Consider the following 23,176-nt stretch of genomic DNA (forward strand, 5'->3'; position numbering starts at 1 on the left):
GGGATGAGGCAAAATGTCAGTTTTTTGAGTAGAATGAGCATTGACTGAAAGGGTTTTATTGTTAGGCCATGCTTTTTTTCAGTACTTTGGCTAAAGAGAATAGTTTTTTCATGGAGATTTTTTGTCTGAACATGTTGGAAGTTCCAGGTTGGAAGTTTCTGCAGCATCCTCTCTGAAATATATGGGTGCCAATGAGAATATTTACAGAATTCATCAGTATTGTTCCACAAATTTCAAAGTCTCTAGGCAGCCTGTGATCTTATCACCTTTTAGTCTTCTTATGCTTGGTTATTGTGTTATGTCCAGTTTTTTTTCCAGTTGTTAATATACTGGAATTTGTTATTTAAATTTTAACTAATACATTAAAAATATAAAAATTGGGCTGGAGATTTAGCCCAGTGGTTCCAGTGCCTACCTTGCAAGTGTAAGGTTCTGAGTTTGATCCCTGGTATAAAAAACAAACAAACAAAAACAAAAATGAAAACTGTGCATATTAATGGGGATTCATGTAATGTTTTTATATATGTATACATTGCATAACATTTAAATCCGGTCAAATCTATTTATCTCTTCATTTATTATTTCTTTACCAGGAAAATTTTCAACAGCCTTTCTTCTAGCTTTTTGTAATATACAGTACATTATTGTTATCTATAGTTACCCCATTGTGCCTTAGCACACCAGATTGCTTCTAACTGTAGTTTAATGTTTATTTATCAATCTTTCCCTATTCGTCCCACTACTCTACTCTCCTCAGCCTAACATACCCAGCAGTAGGATTGTTGGATCATATAATAGTTCTATTTTTAGTTTTTGGAGGAACCACCATACTGTTTTCTATAATGGGTATACTAATTTACACCCCTATCAACAACATGCAAGGGTTCTCTTTCTTTCATATTGGTGCTAGCCTTATCATCTTTAGTCTTTTTTAGATTAGTCATCTTACTTGAGTGAAGTGATATCTTGAGGTTTTTACTGCATTTACCAGATAACTTGTGGTGGTGTTTTTTTTTATATATCTGTTGGGTATGTCTTCTTTTGAGAAATAACTATTTAGATGTAATGCTCTTTATAAAATTGGGCTATTAGTTTTTTTTGTTTGTTTTTTGCTATTGTGTCTTTAGAGTTCATTATGTATTCTGGATATTAAACCTTTTTAGGTACATAGTTTGTAAATATTTTCTCCCATCCTGTGGTTTGTCTTTTCAACCTGTTGACAGTTTCCTTCGGTGTGCAGAGACTTTTTAATTTGATATAATCCCTTTTTGTCTATTTTTGCTTTAGTTTCCTGTGCTTGTGAGGCCTTACATGGATTGTCCTTGCCTATTCTAATGTCCTGAAGCATTTCATCTGCATTTTCTTCTGGTAGTTTTATAGTTCAGTTCTTACATTTAAGTTTTTAATCTATTTTGAATTTTATTTTTGTAACTGGTGAGAGACAGGGGTCTAGTTTTATTCTTCTGCATGTGAACATCCAGTTTTCCCAGTACTATTTATTGAAAAGACTGTTCTTTCTCAACTGAGTGTTCTTTGTCAAAAATCAGTTGACTATAAATGCATGGGTTTATTTCTGGGCTTTCTATTCTGTTTCATTGATTTATGTGTCTATTTTTCTGCCAATAAGGTGCTATTTTGATTACTATAGCTTTATAGTATCTTTTGAAGTCAGGTTGTATAATGGCTCCTGCTTTGTTCTTTTTGCTCGATTCCTTTGGCTATTGGGGTTTTTATATTAGTCATTATTACTGGAGTGAATTGATGCATCATTGTGGTTTTTATTTGTTCTTGCCTGATGATTTGTGATGTTGAAAATTTTTTCATGTATCTGTTGGGCATTTGTTTTTCCCAGTTTCATGAAGAATGTCAATGGTATTTTGACAGTATTTGGGTCATTTACACACTACTGATTTTTCCATCCATGAACAATCCATGAATCTGCTTTTTCATATCTTCTTCAGTTTCTTTCATCAGTGATTTATAATTTTCACTTTGGAGATCTTTCACTTATTTTGTTAAATTTATCTCTAGGTATTTTCTTTTAGCTATCATAAATAGGATTCCTTTCTGAATTTCTGTTTCAGATAATTCACTCAATATACAGCAATGCTACTGGTTTCTGCTGTTGATTTCTGTTTATTACATATCCTGCAACTTTGCTACATTTACTTATTAACTCTAATAATTTCAGTGGAGTTTGGGGCAGTTTCTATATGTAACATTGTGTCATCTGCAAACAGTGACAATTTGACTTCTTTTCCAATTCAGATGCCCTTTATTTCTTTCTCTTACCTGATTATTCTGGTTAGCACTTTCAATACTGTACTAAATAAAACTGTTGAAAATGAGAATCCTTGTATTGTATCCAGATTTTAGAGAAAACATACTAGAATTTGAACTTGAATGATTCTCAGTCCCTATCAATTTATGTGGCCTGGTAAGGTCATATTAATAGGTTGCTTCTGAGTCTCCTTTCCTTGTTAAGACTTTTTAGAAGGTATTCTCCAACAAAGAGCTTTAATTTTTTTAAAAATTGAGCATAATATACATGCCTAAAAGTGAAAAAATCCTAAGTGAATAGCTCATTGAATTTTCAAAAACAGAACACATTCTCATAATTTTCACCCAGATCAAGAAATAAAACATTACAAGAACCACACAGGCTTCCATTCCTACCTGCTTCCAATAAGTACTCATCTTAGTAGTTACTATTTTAACTTCTAAAAGTATATATTAATTTTGCCTATTCTCTTTGTGTTTGGATTTTTTTGGGGGGTAGTTGTGATCAGTTCATAGCTGTACAGAATTCTATTGTGTGAAAAATGTCACACATAGTTAATCCATTTTACTCTTTTTCTTCCTCATTGAGTTTATTGGTACATTTTAGGTATACAGTACAGTTACATTCATTGTTGGGACCTTGTACCTTTACATGACAGGTCTTGGTTCTTGCTTTTTCTCCATACCCCTGCCCTCCCTTCACCCTCTCCACCCTTCCCTATCTACAAAAACTTTGTTTGTATTTTTTTGTTTTCTCATATTTTTCTTTTTCCCTACCCTTCCCACTTCCCCTACACCTTTAGCCCTTTTCTCCCTATTTCACTTTGTCAATTATACCATTTGGATCTTATTTATACTTTTAGATTTTCACACCACAGAAACTACTCTTGGATGCGCACTTGGTTATTTATTAATCAGGGTTCTCTAGAAATAGAATTAACAGAACCACTCAAAGGCTATCAGATAGAAAAAACCTCCCTCCTGCATAGTGGAAGGCAGTCTTGTGTTCTAGTCAGGCCTTCAGTTGATTTGATGAGGCCCACCCACACTGGGAAGGGGCATCCACTTTACTCAGTTTACCAATTTTAATGTTAATCTCATCCAAAAAGAACCTCACAGAAACATTCTGAATAATATTTATCTGGGCACCCCATGGCCCAACCAAGTTGCTATAATATTAACTATCATAGATGTTTTCTAGTTTGGGCTATTATGAATATGCTGCTACGAACATCCTGAATAAGCCTGTGAGTGAATATATGTGCATGTTTTTGTTCACTATATGTCCAGGAGTGAAATCACTCTACCATACTGATTCATATATTGCATAGATTCAGCTTTAGTAGATATGGCCAAAGAATTTTTCCAAAGTGGATGTACAAATTTACATTCACATCAGTAATGTATGAAACTTCTAGTTACTTCACATATTTATCATGCCACAATAGGTGACATATTTGTTTTGCATTTTAGTTATTCTGATTACTGTGTAGACATTGCATTATAATACTAATTTGTAATTCTCTGATGACTAGAGAAGTGTATCTCTATTTGATGTTGCCAGAGACTCCTGCAGTGACTCTCTAGTCCCCCTGCCCAGCATTAGATGCAGGTCTGAGGAAAAATACAACACGCTAAGAGACAGAACTAGGAGAGAAAGCAGGGTGCCAGGATGACCAATGCCAGGCTAACCAACAGGTGCTGGCCAATTTCAGGCACTGACTTTTATTGGAAATCAATTGAGGTAAAGGAGATGTGTGGTTTCTATGGAAATTAATGTAAAGAAGGCCCATAAAGGACAAGACAAAGCATTCTCAAATTCCAGCAGAATAGAAAAATATATGGTTGTAATTAAAACATTGTCCTTCTAGTCTGAAGGTTTTAGTTGTGGGAACAGAATTTTGGTGCAGGTTACTCTGACCTTGGCAAGTAGACTTCGGCCAGACTCACTTCTATAAACAAGCCAATTGAGGGGTTAACTCTTCACAGCCTGCCTTGGGCATAATCAATATTAAGGTCCTCTGCAGATGTTGCTTTACCTTTTGGCTATCCTCTTTTGTAGTGTTTCTTCAGGTCTTCTACCCATATTTCTATTGGGTTGACTATCTTTTTCTTAGAAATGTATATGTAACCTGAATAGGAGGCTTTTGTTGAACAAAAGTATTATGTCATCTCTTGTTCTGTGGCTTATTGTTTTGCTTTTGTTTTTCTTTTTCGGTACCGGGGATTGAACTCTGGTCCTTGCACTTGCATGGCAGGCCACCGAACCACTGAGCTAAATCCACGGCCCGTGGCTTATTGTTTTAATTAATCAATTAATTAATTGTAGCTGGGATTGAATTTAGGGCCTTCACATTAACCTGTATCTCCAGCCTTTTTTACTTTTTATTTTTGAGATAGGGTCTCATTAAATTGCTAAATTACCCAGGCTGGGCTTGAACTTGTGATCCTCTTGCCTCAGCCTTCCAGAATGCTGGGATTACAGGCATGAACTTCCATGCCTGTCCTTTTAGTCTTAATGGTAACCTTTTATGTGCACAAGTCTTTAATTGTATTACCATTTTAATTTATGATTTTTTTATAGTTAGTGCTTTTTGTGTCCTGCTTAAAAAAGTTTTGGGGATTCTACCTTAACATTTTCTTGTCTTTCCTAGAGCGACAATTACTTTAAAAGCAGTTATGTGATGGAAGAGGTGGGAGAAGAGCAGATCAGGTGGCATTCAAACTTAGCATTATTCCTGAAACCACAGCCACTGACCTTGGTGCCCAATTTCCCCCCACCCATGTAGATATCTCCTTCTACTGGCAGAACTGATGCTCCTCATGAATTCTTTTGTCCTCCTCCATTCCCATTTCATCAGACATATCTAAACCTCCAATTCTGTCTATAAATCCAGAGTTCTTCCACACTTTGCTTATGGAGGACAGGCCAGTCATGAAATGGCACACAGGTTTAAGTGTTTGAGCATTCCTTTGAGGTTAGGAAAACTTTTATCCAATCCATATCATTAAAGATTTTGATTGAGCTACATAACTCCATGAACAAGTGGCAGTTAAAGGCCAACAAAAATACCCCCACGTCCCCACATGCATATTGTTATTGTGTTATTTTTCAGATTGTCTTTTTATTGCTCAAATGAGACTATACGCAAGAGTCTTAAAGCTAAGACTTTGGACACAGTAGTTACAGAAATGCCAATTACTATATCAGTCTAATTAGGGAAGCAAGACAGAAAAGCATTGTTAATATTTTAGTATTTATTAAATATTAGGAGTTCACACTTTACCAATGATACTTAAGAAAGACCTATATATTTGAAGCAAGGTGAGAATGAAAGAACAAATTCATACAAAAGGTAAAGAGGTAGAGTTAATTGCTTCTCTGGTAATAATAACTAAATTGTATTTTAAAATGAGGTATTTGGAAATTAGTGTCTAATTTTTCCTGGAAGAAAATAAGTTAGGCAAAATAGTCGCAGTATCTAGGATAGCCTACAGAAGTTTATTTAAGCCACAACCTGGCAGCAATAGTACCATGTCTTGCTCTTAACTCCAAGTTCCCCCAAGATAACCACATTCCAGTCCTTGAGCCTAAATTCAGCAACAGAGCTTGAGCTTCATAGTGGCCTAAACCCAGAGAGTGGGGGAACCTATGAAATACAAGGGCATGGGAAAGGAATCTCTATGGAAACAAGGGTCTAAATGAGAACCAAGACCTGTCATGTAAAGGTACAAGATCCCAATGATGAATGTAACTGTATTGTATAACTAGAATGCACCAATAAACTCAATGAGATAAAAAAGACTCCTATAGCTAGGAGGTACAAAGAAAGGTTACTTGTGTTCACTGTGTCCTACATGTGCTATTACTAGTAGAAAGGTGTGACATGGCTCCCTCAGCAACATGGATAGGAGCTGTAGTGAACTAGCCATCACTGCTTGTTCCAGGCAACTAGGGTAGGAACATGGATGTCCTACCTCAATCAACTAAAGCAGCAGTATCTGCAGGTATGTGAATGGTGTCACTTATTTGGTACTTCTCTGTAGTTTTGATCTAATTTGAAGGGACTGAGAATATAAAATCAGAGCTGACGGGCACTGTAATTCCTCCAGTTTATTAGTTCTATAGTGATGCAAGGTAAATTTACCAAATGTCGCACATAGATTCTTCAAATACCAAATGCACTAGGAAAAAACTCAGTTTTGGCAAAAACATGTTAGTGTCACCCACATCCTCTTTGGCACACCTAGATGCCTAATTGTTTAAAGCTCTAAATAATTGCTTTCTAGATTAAATAAATTAAGCTCATTCCTTTGCACTTATGTTTTAAAACTTAACTGCCCAACCTTGCTCCTCAAGTTTATTATCTGTGAAAAAGAACTGAAATTTATTATGTATTATGCAAGCAAAACATGAATGAATATCTATTAAAATGAAATATGTGTCAAGAAGACCTAAGTTGGTAAATATTAAAAAGTTTATCATAAGGCCGGGCATGGTGGCACATGCCTATAATCCCAGCACTCAGGAGGCTGAGGCAGGAGGACTGCTATGAGTTCAAGACCAGCCTGGGCTACATAGTGAGTTCAAGGTCAGTCTCAACTACATAGTGAGACCCTGTTTCAAAAAACAAAAAAAAAAGTTTATCATAAAACAAGTTACTTTCAGTATCCAGGACAGAAAAAATGGAAAGAGAATTGTTTACTTTATACTTTCTGTAAGCATGTAAACTCAATAGGGTTACACATAGTACATTCTATGGTAATAAGATGTGTCACTTTTAAGGACACATGTCTATAGGAGATGAAAGAGAACAAGAGGAAAATGTATGCCACTTACTTCAAGAGGGATAAATGAGTGTTATCCTTAACATTTTTTTTAATCTTGAGCTGGGAGTGATAATGCACACCTATGATCCCAGGACTCAGGGGTTGAGGCAGGATGATTTTGAGTTCAAGCCCAGCCTAGACTATATAGTGAGATTCTGTCCCACCAAAAATAAAAAATTTAATGGTGCATTGGGAAAATAGCTTTGCTGAAACTCTGCTACACTGTAAGGTGAGAGACAGGACAGCTCCCTCCAGGGTTTCTCTCTACATCATGTAGGTAGTTTAGTAGTTCTTAGCATATGGTCACCAGACAAGCAGCACCAGCAACATCTGGGAACTTGTTAGAAGTTGCAAATGTTGTTGTCCTTCACCAAATGTACTCTCAGAAATCCACTTTTGCTTGTTTGTTTTCAGTGTTAGGGATGGAACCCTTGGCCTTGTACAGGCTAGGCAAACATTCTACCACTAAGTTACATTCTGAGCCCAGGAATGTGTTCTTACCAAGCCCTCCAGGTGATCGTGAGGCATAGTAAAATCTGACAGCCACTGATTTTTGAAGCATTTAAATTATATTGATGACAGGTGGTTATGTGGCTTTTGAAATCAATTGGTAGTAGATTCACCAGAAACCATTACAGGACGTTTGAAGTGTATGGGAACCACGTGGACCTGGATTCAGATTCTGATTCAATAACCTAAAGTAGAATTACTGTGGGCAAGTAATTATGTTTCACAGTGCACTGATGTCTTCATTTGTAAATGCAACCCTTCTTGGGAAGATAGAGCCCAGAGAAAACAGGTCTAGGTCCCATGTGTTCACTCAAATTGCCAGAAATCACTCAATAACAAGCTGTGGGTATTGAAAGTTTCCTTCTCAGTCTTCCTCATGATCTGGAAAGGTGAAAATAATAAGTATCTGGAAGATACCACATTCAGACAAAAATATTTGCAGAGATGGAAAGGGAAGTATGTTCTTGCACTGAAGTAGCTATATGCTGCATCTACACTATGGTTGTATTCTCTGTTGTTTTCTGAGAATTCACCATTTTCTATAGTAAAATCTTGTAAAATGAAAATAGTGTACAAAATTTCTGTTTTGGAGTCATTATCACAGATGAGCTTCTGAGCTTTTTCTTTCCTTTTTTTCTTACTTTCTTTCTTTCTCTCTTTCTTTCTTGAGACAAGGTTTCACTATGTAGCCCAGGTGGGCCCACAAACTTGCAGTGATCCTCCTGCCTCTGCTTCCTGAGTGCTAGGATTATAGGTGTGCGCCACCATGCCCAGTTGAGCTATTGCTTTAAAGATAAATAAATATTAGACCTCGCTTAATTCAACTGATGAAATTTATCTCAACATGCCAGTTCCTATTTCTGCTTATTCTCTTTCTAGGAAGTAAATGGTCTGGGGACTCAGAGACTTCAGGTGAGTGAGGAGACAATACTGAATGTGAAACAGTCTGCACACACACTTAGTTTCTAGAAGTTCTTTACCATGTGCTTTGTGGCCAAATATAGAATTTCCAAAGTTTTACCTCCAGGATTGTTTAGTGTCATAAGAAATCCCAATTTCTATAGGAAAGAAGATATGTGGAGGTCAGTGAAGGAGGGTGTTGGCCTGCTCAAAATATCCTACTGGAGTGTTGACCTTTGATTTTTACCTTTTCAGTAAAGCCATAGGCATCAAACTATTAACAGATATTGGGTATTGTAATTCTTAAGCAAGCTCTATGAATAAAAGTCATCATAGGTATATAAATAGTAGCTTTATAACAACTGAAATGTAGTCATATCTGCCTGTTAAGAATTGTTGACAAAAAGAAAAAATTAATCTCAATGCCAGGTATTTCTTTAATAAGAAATAAAATAGGCCTCCTGTAGCCCCTGGGAGGTGGGGCTGTGTTTGATTTTTTAGAGTAGGTGTTCTTAGGCCTGAGAGCACAAATAAGTTTCAGGAGGGCCCATATACCTAATCCTGTGCACAAGATTTTGTGCATTTTTCTGGGATGAAGTCCATATAGCTCAATAGATCTGCAAAGGTTCATAACCTAACATGGTAACGAATCATCAAAAAGTTATTTTTTTTTCCAGGACTGAGGATTTAGCTCAGTGGTTCTACCGCCTATCTCTCAAGCACAAGGTCTTGAGTTTGATTCCCAGGACCAAAAAAAAAGTTATTTTCCAGCGTTTTCACTTCTTCATTATTCTTAACACCCCTCGCTGTAAAACTAGTCCATCTTAATGAAGGACTTGATGGCCTGCCCAACCAGTTAGTGGGCAGGGCACAATATGGACACAGACACTGGTCTTTCTAGGAAGAATCAATTAAAATTCAGCCGATATTGCCAATTATTTCTTTAAAAGATTTCAACTTTTCATAGGATACACAAGCAAATAATACGAACTTTAAGAAACAAGCCTCTTCATGAAAACTATCTTTCCCCAGACACTAGTCCAGGGTTTCTTCTACTCCCTTCTAGTGCTGTGCTGTGCATACACAGGTTATATACATGTATGCATTTTTAGCGAAATGGCAACATAATTAACTCAATGTATTCCTTAAATTTTTAAAGGTATGCCTTAGAAAGCCTTATATACACATATATAGAAAATACATATAAATAGTTTTCATTATTTTTAATGATGCTATAACATTCTATTCTATTATATGTTCTTTGACCATCCTGATGTATACTTAGGTTGTTTTTGATATGTTAATAATTGAAATAAAACTGTGATGAATATCTTTGAATGTATGTCATTTTCCCCATAGGAATATGCTTTGGAAAAATTCTTACAATGCAATTATTGGTTATATATTGGTTGGTTTTGTCAGATATTCTCAATTTTTCATTCATAGATGTTGTACTAATCATGCTTCCACTGACAATGTATGAGAGTGAAAGTTGCCATGCTCACATCTCTAACATTATTGAGTTTTGATAAAATAATTGGTTGAAAATGATAACTTGTTTTAGTTTTAATTTATATTTTTCTTATTATGATCTAAATTTGTATTAATACTCTGACTACATGTCAGAGTTCCAGATAGAACTCGGCACTACAGTGCTTATATAGAGGCTGAATCTTAAGCAAAGATCCATTTAAGCATTTTGTTATGAGTGGAAACTCTTGAAGACAAGGAGACATAAACCACAGAGCTCAGATTATTATTTTTTCACCCTGCATTTTGAGTTTATTGGTACATTTTAGGTATACAGTACAGTTACATTCATTATTGGGATCTTGTACCTTTACCTCATTTTTCCCCTTGTCCCTGCCCTCTCTGAATATTTTTAACTGCACTCCACTGAAGCCCCGTCAGTAGAATCATCAACATAGGTGAAGGATATTTTGTTGTGGCTAAAGATGTGTTTAAAGAGAACTAATTTAATTCATGCCTCAATTAAGAGTGGTCTTTGTGAGGGAAAACTGATGAGACAGATTCTGCTCTATTTTGTATATAATCAGTTCCTTTCCAATGTCTATGGGGTAGTAGCACAACCATCATCATCACCACAAGCAACAAATGTGAATGTTAAAGAATAAGCTACCTTAAGTAGATGAAAGAAATTGAAGTGTTGCTTCACAATTTAAATAAAATCTTGTTTCTCTACCCTTTTCTCTGCTGGAATAATACTATTAAGTCCATTAATAATACAACACATGTATATTTTGTACTAATTTGACAAGTTTTATAAAGGAGATTCTTTTGCATATAGCCTGTATCTAGGCAATATTTTTACATATGTAATTAATCTGATAATTCTGTAAATGAATTTAAGTCTAAATATGATACATGCAATAAAACATATGTTCACTATAATATTTGTTGTATTTAAACCAATTTTAGGAGAGGTAAAAAAATGAGTATTGCAAATCATTGTGGCCAATTTATTTTTATAAGGCACCAATTAGGAAGAAATGAGGTAATCAGAGGAATCTTCAGTTCAAACAAATGTAAATATCCCTGACAATCCTTTAACCCATGAAGGATCTTGGGTCTTCTATATCATTAATTAATGTTAATATCTCTGGATAGATGTTAATTATTGGGAAATGTGCTGATATTTAAGGTCTATCAGAAAATGAAAACTGCAAGAAGAGGTAAAGAATATCTTCAATACATTTACTCTGGGACCTAGATATAGGTGTGTAGTCTCTCTCTCTCCCCTTCTTTCTCTTTCTCTCTCTCACTAATTGTTCTTTCAATATACCTAATATCTACATTTCCTGAAAATAATAATTACATTTCAACAAGTCAGATGAAAATAATATAAGTACATTGCACTAAATGGGATATTTACTGTAAGGTAGGTTATATGGTTGGTACTCAAAATTTGCTATGATCCAGAACTCTGTTAAATTAAGCTAGATAGCTTCTGGAATGTTGAGACACTACCCGTATATTCATGATTTTCTCTAATATTACTTTGGAGAGAGTATGAAGTTAAATTCTTGATGAAAGTTATTATTTTGGTGACATTGTGCTTCTGGAGATAAAAATTAGTTGAGAATATTACTCTATGAAATTTGTAAAATGAAAAAGCGAAGTGCACCTCACTAGGAATCCACTTAAAATGATTTAATGTTAGTTTTTAAAATTCTAAGGCTAAGGAAGGCTAATATTTTAAATGATAACAACCTTCTTTATTAGGTAGCAGATTGGAGAAATATTAGAAATTAGAAAAATTAATATTTAAGTGATACTAGATTCATTCACAACATTCATTTTTATCATCCTTATAACAATAATATTGAAATGAGAATGTGGTACATCTCTACAGCTTATTAGATTGATTTGGAATTTAATGACCCTGTCTTTTATGTTTGGCATGTAAGATATGAGTTTAAATTAATATTTATTGTGCTCCAAAAATATGTAAAAAGTACTGCTTGTTTCTGTTATAGGTTATAGGTTATATATAAGAGTTATAGGTTAGTTTGGAAAGGACCTATGGAAACAGTAAGATGAAAGAGATTCAGTAGCATTGTCATTGAAGGATTGACTTGAAAGCAAAATAATTACTATGAGAGCCTGAGAAGGGAGCCAAGGGAAAGGGGAGTGAAACTGGAGGAAGAGTAGATGGCTATGACCTCCCATCTAAGTATAAACCAGGCCCGACCTTGCTTAGCTTCTGAGATCAGTTGAGATCAGGCACGTTCAGGGTGGTATGGCTGTAGATGATGGCTATGATCAATGCATCCTATATGCAAGTATGCAAAGGCCACAGTGAATCCCATTAATATATGCAATTAATATGGTGTAATGAAAAACTTAAATAAAATTATCAGTCTCAAATTGAAAAAAGGCCCAAATCAATAAAAATTACACTTCCTTGAAGACCTCCCACACCCAGTGAAGACCTTGAAAAGTGAAAAGCTTTCACTATTGCATTGAACTAACATATTTTGGCTACAAGAGCCAAGGTTCACACTTTCAGGAATTGAGTGATATGATTGTGGAGGGCAGATATTATTAAACTGAAATTATGTAAACTTAAAATTAGATAAATTATATTAAAGTTAAAGGCAATAAACACAAAACTCATTTCTAATTATTGTTAAATTTTTCTATGCTGTATTTTCTCCACATTTTTTTTTACACAAGGAATGCCATTCTAGCAGACACTAACAGCAAAGGTGTCCATACTAGAAAGAAAGTCTTCCACTATAATCAACCCATAAACCTCAACACACACCAAAAAAGGGAAGACAAAGCACCAAAATGCCTCCAAAAACTCCCAGCTCCTCCAAAGCTGGTCCATGGAGTGATGGGAAGGTAATAAAAAATCATACATCCAAGTAATTTATAAGGATAAGAGTTTTTAAAAATACAGATCAATAATGGGCTTGGTGGGCTCAAAGAAGACATAACTAAACACATAAGTGATCCAATAAACAAAACCATCAGTGACCTTACAGAAAATACTAATAAAAAGCTTCCTTAGCTATACCAAACATGAGCAACTACTTTAACAAAGAATTAGAGTCCATGAAAAGGTACCAAACAGAAATTCAGATGATTGTCTCATTAGGATCTTATGTACTATTACGGTTTCTTCACACCAGAGAAACTATTCGGTAATTACACATGTGTGACTTATTTATTTCACTTAGGAGTATATTCTCAATATGTATCCATTTTCTTATGAATGAATCTAATTTCTCATTCTTTATGGCTGAGTAGTATTCCATTTTATAGAAAAAACACATTTTCTTTATCCAGTTTCCAACTGATGGGCAAATGGGCTGCTTCCAAGTTTTAGCTATTACAAACTGTGCCACTATAAACATAGGTGTGCATATATCACTGTGATATGATTCTATTAATTCTTTTGGAAAGATACCCAGCAGAGGGATGGCTGGGTAAAATGGAACCTTTAGTCCCAGCTCTTTGAGGTATCTCCATATTGATTTCCATAGGAAGAAAAGGGCTAAAGGTGTAGGGAAAGTGGGAAGGGTAGGGGGAAGGTAATAAGGGAAAGAAAAAATATGAGAGAATGAAAAAATGGAAATAAAGTGTTTGTAAATGGTGAGGGGAGGAGGGGGTGAAGGGAGACCAGGGACAAGGGAAAAAAATGAGAACCAAGACCTGTCATGCAAAGGTACAAGATCCCAATGATGAATGTAACTGTACTGTATACCTAAAATGTACCAGTAAACTCAATGAGAAAACAAATAAAAGCATCATACTACAGAAAAAAAAAAGGAAATTCAGATGATTAAATATAGTATTGAAAGTATGGGCAGGAGTAGTGAAAAATGTGAGGACAGAGTGTCAGAACTAGAAGATAGGGCTGATGTTGGTGACCAATTACTAAGAGAAAATTTAAAAGCTATAAGAAATATTTATAGCTAAATGGATGCACATTGAGGCCATACTCTCAAGTGAAATAAATAGGTCACACATGTGTAAATACTGAACAGTTTCTCTGGTGTGAAAAATAAAAGTGTAAATTTCAAATTGTATAACTTATAATGTGAAATACGAAGAAAAGGTCTAAAGGAGTAGGGGAAATGGGGGGCATAGGGCAAAGGAAAGAAGAGAAAAGAAAAATTATGAGAAAAGGAAAAAATGGAAACAAAGTCTTTGTAAATAGGGAAGGGTGGAGGGGGTGAAGAGAGGGCAGGGGAATGGGGAAAAATAACCAAGATAAGTCATGTAAAGTTATAAGATTCCAATAATGAATGTAACTGTATTGTACAACTAAAATGTACCAATAAACTTAATGGAAAAAATATAAGAAAATATGATAAATGGATCCAACAGCCACTAGATGATATGAAGAAGACTAATCTAAGGTTGATTGGAACTAGTGAAAAATCAGAGGACAGCATAAATGGCATAATAAACCTGTTTACAGAAATAATAGAAAAATGTCCAAATATGCAGAAAGAAATTAACAGAGATAAGTGAGGCATACAGAGCCCCAAATAGCCATGATCAGAAAAAAACCCTCTACTTGACATATCATAGTCAAAATTATAAAAGTCCAACACAAGGACCAAAGCTTAAAAGCTGTTAGAGAAAAGCAACAAATCACTTATAAAGGTAAACCCATTAGAATTACAGCAGACTTCTCAACACAAACATTAAAGGTCAGAAGAGCTTGGAGTGAACTGTTTCAAGTCCTAAAAGAAAACAACTTCAAAACCAGACTGATATACTGTGAAAAATTATCTTTCAAAACTGATACAGAAATAAAGTATTGCTGGGGATTTATCTCAGTGGTTCCAGCGCTTGCCTTGCAATCACAAGGACCTGAGTTTGATCTCCAGTACCCAAAACAAACAAACAGAAATAAAGTATTTCCATGAAAAAGAGTACCAAAGAAAATTCATGACTACCAAACTAGCACTCCAAAATATTCCCAAGAATAGCCTAGAAAGTGACAATGCCAGAAGATCTAATAGAATGAATACACCACCAGGCACGATGTGCAGTTAAGAAGAAAGAGAAGAAAGGAAATCAGTACCAGGACAATAATGGAATGACAGAAATGAGAATACTTTTCAGTAGCAACTCTCATTTTTTCCATTAGTATATGTTTGTAGTTTTGTCTCTTTCCCCTCCCCTCCCTCCAATTCTTGTTCCCCTCCCCATTTATAAAAGCTCTGTTTCCATTTTGTCATTCAATTCTTTTCTTATGCTTTAAATATCTTTTTCCTTTCCTTCCTTCTGAACTCCCCATGGTCTTGTTCCCCTGCCTATTTGAAGAAGTTGTTTTCTACTTCCTAATACCTATCTTCCATTTTGCTCCTTGTTTATACTTTGTGTCTCTCACACAAGAGAAACAATACATATTTAAACTTGTGTGTCTGATTTGTGTCACTTAAGATTATGGTATTTAAGTGTATACATTTACTTAAAAATGTCTTAAGTTTATCTTTCATATGGCAGTTTTACTCCATTGTATATAAATACCACATTTTTGTCCATTCATCTGTTGATAGGCATATGGACTGTTTCCAAGACTTACCTAATATAAATTGTGCTTCTATAAACATGAATATACATGTATCACTATGGTATGATTTTAACTCTTTTGGAAGATACCTAGAAGGGAAATAGCTGGGTCAAGTGGAACCTCTAGTTTTAGTTTTTGAGGAGTCTTCATATTGCTTTCCATAGTGGTTGTACCAACATACACTCCCACCAACAATGGAGAGGGTTTCCATTTCCCTACAGCCTCTCCAGCATTTGTTACTAATTAATTTCTTGATGCTAGCTATTCTCTCTGGCATGAGATGGAATCTCGATGTTGTTTTAATTTGCATTTCTCAAATGGCTGGAGATGTTGAGCATTTTTTTCATGTATTTATTGGCCATTTGTAATTCTTCAAATGAGGAATGTCTATTCATTTTAGACATTCATTTTTGGATTGGGTCTTTACATTTGGGGATCTAATTTTTTGAGTTCCTTATATATTCTAGATATAGTCTGCTCTCTGAGGAGTAGTTATGAAATATTTTCCCATTCTGTAGGTTGTCTCTTCACTCTTATGATGGTTTCCTTTATTGTGAAGAAGCTTTTTAAGTTGATGTGATTCCATTTGTTGACTCTATAATAATTCTTGTGCAACTTGGGTTTTGTTCAGAACATCTTTGCTTACACCTATGTCTTCAAGAGTTTTATGTATTCCATCTTCTAGCAGATTAAGTGTCCCTGTTTTAATATTTAGATCTCTGATTCATTTCAACTTTTGTTTAGTTAATGGTGAGGAATATTGGTCTAGGTTCAATCTTAGGCATGTGGAAAGCCAGTCTTCCCAGCACCATTTGTGAAAGAGGCTGTTTTTTGTCCAGAGAATGTGCTTGGCCCTTTTGTCAAAAATAAGGTAGAAAAGTGTACCTAACATTATTTCTGCATCTTCTCTTCTGTTCCATTTAGCCACAAGTTTTTGTTTTTCTTTCCAGTGGTATGCTATTTTATCACTGTAGCTTTGTGGTGTAACTTAAAGTCCAGGATTGTGGTACCTCTTGCCTTGCTATTGTTGCCAAAAATTGCTTATGCTATTCTAAGTCTATTCTTGTTCCATATAAGTTTTAGGATTGTTTTTTTCTAGGTCTGTGAGAAATGCTATTGGTATTTTTATTGAATTGCATTAAATCTCTACAACAGTATTGGACATATGGCTATTTTGACTAAATTGGTTCTGCCTATCCAGGAACAGGGGATATCTTTTCATTTTCTGATGTCCTCTTTGAGCTCCTTATTTAGAGTGTTATAGTTTTATTGTAAAGGTCTTTCACTTCCTTGGTTAGGTTAATTACTAAGTATTTCACTTTTCTTGATGCTATTGTGAAAGATGTTATTTCCCTAATCTCTCTCTCAGTGAGTTTTTTATTGGTGTACAAGAATGCTGTTGATTTTTGAGTGTTGACTTTGAATCCTGCTATGCTACAGAATTTGGTTATTGATTCTAGGAGTCATTTGGTGGAGTTTGTGGGATCTTGTATGTAGAGGATCATGTCATCTGCAAGTAATGATTTAACTTCTTCCTTTCCTATTATATTTCTTTTATTTCTTTCTCTTGTCTAATTGCTGGGATTAATGTTTTGAGAACATTGCTGAACAGGAGTAATGATAATGAGCATCCTTGTCTTCTTACTGAATTTAGTGCCTTCAGCTATTCTCCATTTAGTATGATGTTGGAGGTTGGTTTGTCATAGATGACTTTTATTAGATTGAGATAAAGACCATCTATTCCAATTTTCTTTAGAGTTTTTATTATGATTGATGTTGAATTTTGTCAAATGTCTTTTCTGCATCTATTGAGATGATCTTTTGGTTTTTGTCCTTACTTCTAATGTGATTATTATATTTGTTGATTTGTATTTTTAAACCATCCCTGCATTCCTGGAGTGAATCCTATTTGGTCATGGTGTGTAATCTTTTTGATGATCTGGTCCATTCTGATTGCCAGTATCTTCTTGAAGATTTTTGTATCTATTTTCATTAAAGAGATTGGCCTGTAGTTCTCTTTTTTTAAAATCTTTTCTAGTTTTGGTATTAGGGCTGCTTCCAGGAATGATTGAGAATATTGCTTCCCTTTTCATTCCATTAAAAATTTGAGGAGTTTTCTCTAAAGTTGTTCTAGAATTAAGCAGTAACTCTGTTGGGACCTAGGCTTTTCTTAGTTAGTAGTTTGTTCGAATGATCTCTTTAATTTTATTGACTGATATTGGATTATTCAGGATTTTTATATCTTCTTGGATGAGCTTTGGTAATTCATGTGTATCTAGAAATCTATCAATTTTCTTGAGTTTCCTGATTTATTAAAGTACTGGTTCTCAAAATAGTTACCAATGATCTTTTGGATTTTTGTAAAATCTATTGTGACTTCACCCTTTCCTAAGTGCATGGATTTGGGTTTTCCTTATTTTGATAAGATTGGCTAAGGGTTTATCTATTTTATTTAGTCTTTCAAAGAATCAACTTTTTGATTTTTTGATTCTGTGTCACTTTTAGTCCTAACTGTATACATTTCTGTGCTCATCTTATAATTTCCTCCCTCATACTAGGTTTGGGTTTGAATTGTTTTTGTTTTTTCTAGAACTTTGAGGTTCATCCTTAGATTATTTTTTGAGCTTGCTTTGTATTTATGATGTGGAAATTTACCTCTCTAAACTTCCCTCTTAGGACTGCTTTTATTGTTTCTAATAAGTTTCAGTATGTCATATTGACATTATCATTCAATTGTAAGAACTGTATAATTTCTTAATTTTGTCAATAAGCCATTGATTATACAAGAGGGTATTTTAAATTTCCATGTGTCTGTGTAGTTCTGTGGTGATTTGCCACTGATTTCTAGTTTCATTGCTGTATAATCTGATAATATATGTGGGATAATTTCAATTTCTTTGCACTTGCATAAGCATGCTCTATGTGCTATTATGTGATCTATTTTAGAGAAAGTCCCATGTGCTACTGATAAGAATGTGTATTCTGTTGTTTTTGAGTGGAACACTCTGTAGATGTCTATGATGTAGATTTTTTCAAAGGTTTGGCTCAACTCTGATATGTCTTTGTTGATTTAATTTTTGTCCTGTCAATCTATTTGTGACAGTAGGGTATTGAGATTCCTCCATTAGAATTGTATTGGTGTTTGTCTGATTTTTCATGTCCATTAGTATTTATTTTATGAAGTTAGAAGTTAGGTGTGCCAATATTTAGGATATATAGGAGATGTATGTGTGTGTGTTTGTGTGTGTGTGTGATTGTTATTATTCCCTTAACCAGTATGTAGTGAACTTTTCTGTCTCTTCTGATCAATCCTGGCTTGAAATCCACTTGATTTACAATTAGAAGCTACTCCTGCCTTTATTGGTGTTCCTCTTGTATGGATTGTTTGTCATTCATTGGCTTTCAATCTATGAATTTCGTTATAGGTTAAATATGTTTCTTGTATGTAGTATATTGTTGGGTCTTATTTCTTGATTCATTCAGCCAATCTGTTTCTTTTGATTGGTGAATTTAGACCATTCACATAGATGGTTACAACTGATAGGCATTGACTTATCTTTGTCATGATATTATTTTCCTGGTGTTGGGTTTCCTTTCTTTCCACTCTATTTAATTGCTTGCCTTGCCTCATAGATATATTCTATTGGGGTTTTGGCATTGTTATCTTCATTGTTTCTTTCTAGGATATCCTTGAGAATTTTTTGGAATGATGGTTTTGAGGTCATGATTTTCTTTAGGTGCTCTTCATCAAGAAAGTATCTTATTTCTCCATCAGTTTTGAAAGATAATTTTGCAGGATACATTAATCTAGGTTGGAAATTGTTTTCTTTCAGTGCTTGAAACTTCACTCTAATCTCTCCTTGCCTTTAGAGTTTGTGTTGCAAAGTGTACTGTAATTCTGAAAGGTTTCCTTTATAGGTGATTTGTTTTTTTATCTGACAGCTTTTAAGATTCTATTCTTGTGTTGAATCTTGAGTACATGTCTTGGTGTAGTTCTTTTCTGATCACAAGTATTTGGGGTTCTGTATGTCAAATTCTTTTTCCATGCTTGAAAAGTTTTCTGCTACTTTACCCTTGTGTGTAAACAGGTTGATTATGCCCTTTGTGCTCACTTCTGATCTTTACTTGATTCCAATTTATCTTAGCATTGTCTAGCAGTTCCTAAATTAATTTTTATTTTCTCTTGCGACTTTTATCTTTCATTATTTTATCACCAACCACAGCCCTATTTTCTACATCTGATATTCATTCCTCAGATTGATTGATTCTGCTGTACATACAGTAAGTCCCTGACTTATGAATGAGTTCTATCCCAGGAAAACATTTGTAAGTTGGATTCATTTGTAGTCTGATAAAGCGAATCTTATACCATGCACCTGTGAATCTTATACAGTTCACCTGTGAAAGTTCCCAAATGGAATGTTCATAAGTCAGGAACTTACTGTAATTTCAATTGAGTTTTTAGTCTTCTGCATTTTTGAGGCTGTTTTATGAACTCCAGGTATTTTCTATATTTTCCATTCATTGATTTCACATCTTTATCTTTTCTATTTTTTATTAGTGTCTTCTTTAGACTCACTAATCATTTGTTCATTAGGTTCATTAACTCTTTAATTATCTCTGCTTTGAATTCACAGAAATGTTTTGTTACTTTCACTGATAACTTTTTCAGTATTTTGGTCATGTAGTTTTTTATTTTTTCCCCGTCAGTGCTTCTTGAACTTCCTTTGGGAGAGTTAGAAGCTTTTGAGAGCATTTTGCTTCCATGTTTTCTCATTATTTTCTATTTATTTATTTATTTGTTTTCTGTGCTGAGGCTTGCAAATTGCTTGCATTGGGTAGGGTTTTGTTTTGTTTTTTGGTAGTTTTGAGACCTCTTTTGATGATGACTATTTTGCAAAGATGTCCTCTAGGCATGGCTAGATATTTGCCTAAGGGTCTGTCCCATGTTCCAACTACCTCTGCTTATTACAGAGGAAAAGTTGCAACTTATTTGGCCCAGTACCCAACACTATCTAGATATTGACATTCGGAGAAAACCAATTGATAGCAACAGCTATGTTACCTTGGTTAAAGTAGTAAAATCAGCAGCAATAGCAACAAGTACAAACTGAATTATAAAAAAACTATAATAATTAACACTGTACTATCTTTAACTGTAGGGACAAGATCTATAGTTATAGTACAAATTCTAAGATAAACTAGACATTAATAGGTAGTAAATATCTACCTAGTAGAGCAATTTTACTTCCATTCATAATAGAACAGTTTTAAACCATAGTAAGACATAGTTAGCTGTCTACAGATTCATGAGGATAAATGGCTAAACCAGTAAGGGTAAGGTGTGGGAATGGGAACTTAAAGAAAGAAAGAAAAAACAGATTTTGAAAAATTATGCAATGGAAAGAAGTGGCAAGACTGACATAAAAGTTCCTTTTAAAGAGTAAAAGAAAATTAGTATTAGATAACAATAACAGAAAAATAAACAACTAGGAAAAGGATAAATAATAAGGAATAAAGATTAAACCAGAGAAAAAATACTAAGGAAACAAGTTGACAGCAACAGCAAGAAGAGAGAGAGAAAGGAGGACCTATTCAAACAAATAAAACAAAGTAATATTTAAAAGGGGAAACAAGAAAATGGGTGATAAAATTCAAAATTCCATAAAAAAAGATATATAACAAAACTAAGAAAAAATACCAATAGAGAAGAAAACATTTGGATAAAAGGGAAAAAAGTGGAGAAAAAATTCCTATGTATTTACAGAGCCTGCAGTCTGAGAGGCCATGTTCCTTTTTGCCTTTCTTTTTCGCCTCTGGGTGTGTGTGGGGACTTCTTTGTCTAAGGGGTCCACTGTCTGTAAACCTGTTTGTGGTAATTGTTCAAGCTGGGACACAGGTCGAGGAAAAGTGTGGGGCTTTGGGTTCTGAGGCTCCAGGTATGAATTCCAGCTGTTTGGGGACTAATTCTGAGCATTTGGAATATATTCTGGTGTCTATGGGACCAGTTTAAAGCCCAGCTGGAGGCTCATGAAAACCCAGGTGTGCCTGGGATTGACTGGGGGAGATTCTGAAGGGGCTGAGGAAGGTGCAAGGCTCTGAGTGGTCTCACAGGGTCCAGGGCACTGGAAAAATCAGGTGAATCTTTAATCCTTGCCATGTACCAGGTGGAGGACTAGCCTGGTGTGCACAATGCAGACTCATCCCTGAGACTGTGCAGTGGGGCAAGATACAGCCTCTGACATACCTGGGGTGGGGGCAGGGTACATGGCCCTGAGTTTGTTCTCCAGCAGGCTTGGTGCAACAGGCAGAGATTCATGCAGGACTGGGGCTGTTTGTGGGAACCCAGACTATCCAAGATTGGTGCTGGGTGTCAGATACAGTGGTGACTGGAACATGCCAGGGGCCCAATATTGATGACTCCAGAGACAAGCAGCATTCACTTGTTTATTTTCTTGCAGCCTGTGTTTGGGCAGGTGGGGAGAGAACCTCCCTTGCTACTAGAGTGGGCAGGCAAGGATACTGCAAATCTCCATTCTCCTTAGTGTTTGGAAAGGGAGCTATGGGATGAAGAGGCTTGTATATTCTCAGTCAATTCTGGGAGGCGAGAATCTGCTGTGCTCCTTAGTTCCCTTTGGCTATGTTGGTAGTTCTAAAGGTCTCAGTAATAACTTTCAATGTGAATTATCTCAGTTCCCCAATCAAAATCACAGATTGGTAGAATGGATCAAAGATCAAAATCCAGTGGTATGTTGTATACAAGAAACACAGTTAATCAAAAAAGAAATTCATAGATTAAAAATCAAATAATAGGAGCAGCACAGACTGGTGAGGACATGCAGAGCTGCGTGGAGCTAAGCTGCTTCCCCACCCCCACCAACCTGGGCCTATGAGCAGCATGGACCAGTGAGGAGTGGAGCCTCATGGGTGCCCCTGCAGCACTATGCAAGTGCTCCTGCCACCTCAGGCCTCTTGGTTGTGCCATTACCAGGATCAACACCACAGAGGCACTAGGGGTCACAAAGCCCACTGTCCTGAGATCCAGAAGAAAGAGCACAAGTGAACAACAGAAATGGGGCCTCTCTCAGGCTCCTTGATCAAAATTGTAGCCCACTGGAATAGTGAAGAAAATCTCTGCAAGAGAGGCACACCAGACCACTGTGGTTGGTAAGCTGGAGTGATAACCACCTCCCATTGGAACTTGGACTATCTTCAGGGGAAGGGCAACTAGAAACTGCAACAGAACCTTGCAAAGTTTGACCTCACAGGAGGTCAGGGAGCTTGATTTTGACCTTGCAGCTAGAAATAAGCTTGAATCCCAGGGAATTGCTGATGGCTTGATGATATTAATTGACTTAGATCTATACACTGCTGCCCATATTGTGACAGCAGAGACATGCCCTGAAGGAGGCCCTTCATTTTTATTTTTTATCTTTAACATTATTTTTTTCTTTTCCTCTTATTTTTAATTTTAAATTTATATTTTTATATTTCTACTTTTTAAAAATTCTTCATTTTTTGTTTCTTTTTTCTCTCTTTTCTTTCTTTCACTCACTCTTGCACTCTGCAACATTGTTCTTCATATCCATTTCTGTTCCT

The sequence above is a fragment of the Fukomys damarensis genome, unplaced genomic scaffold, assembly GCF_012274545.1.
Source record: "Fukomys damarensis isolate Sample0158 unplaced genomic scaffold, DMR_v1.0_HiC HiC_scaffold_39, whole genome shotgun sequence".
Taxonomy (NCBI): Eukaryota; Metazoa; Chordata; class Mammalia; order Rodentia; family Bathyergidae; genus Fukomys; species Fukomys damarensis.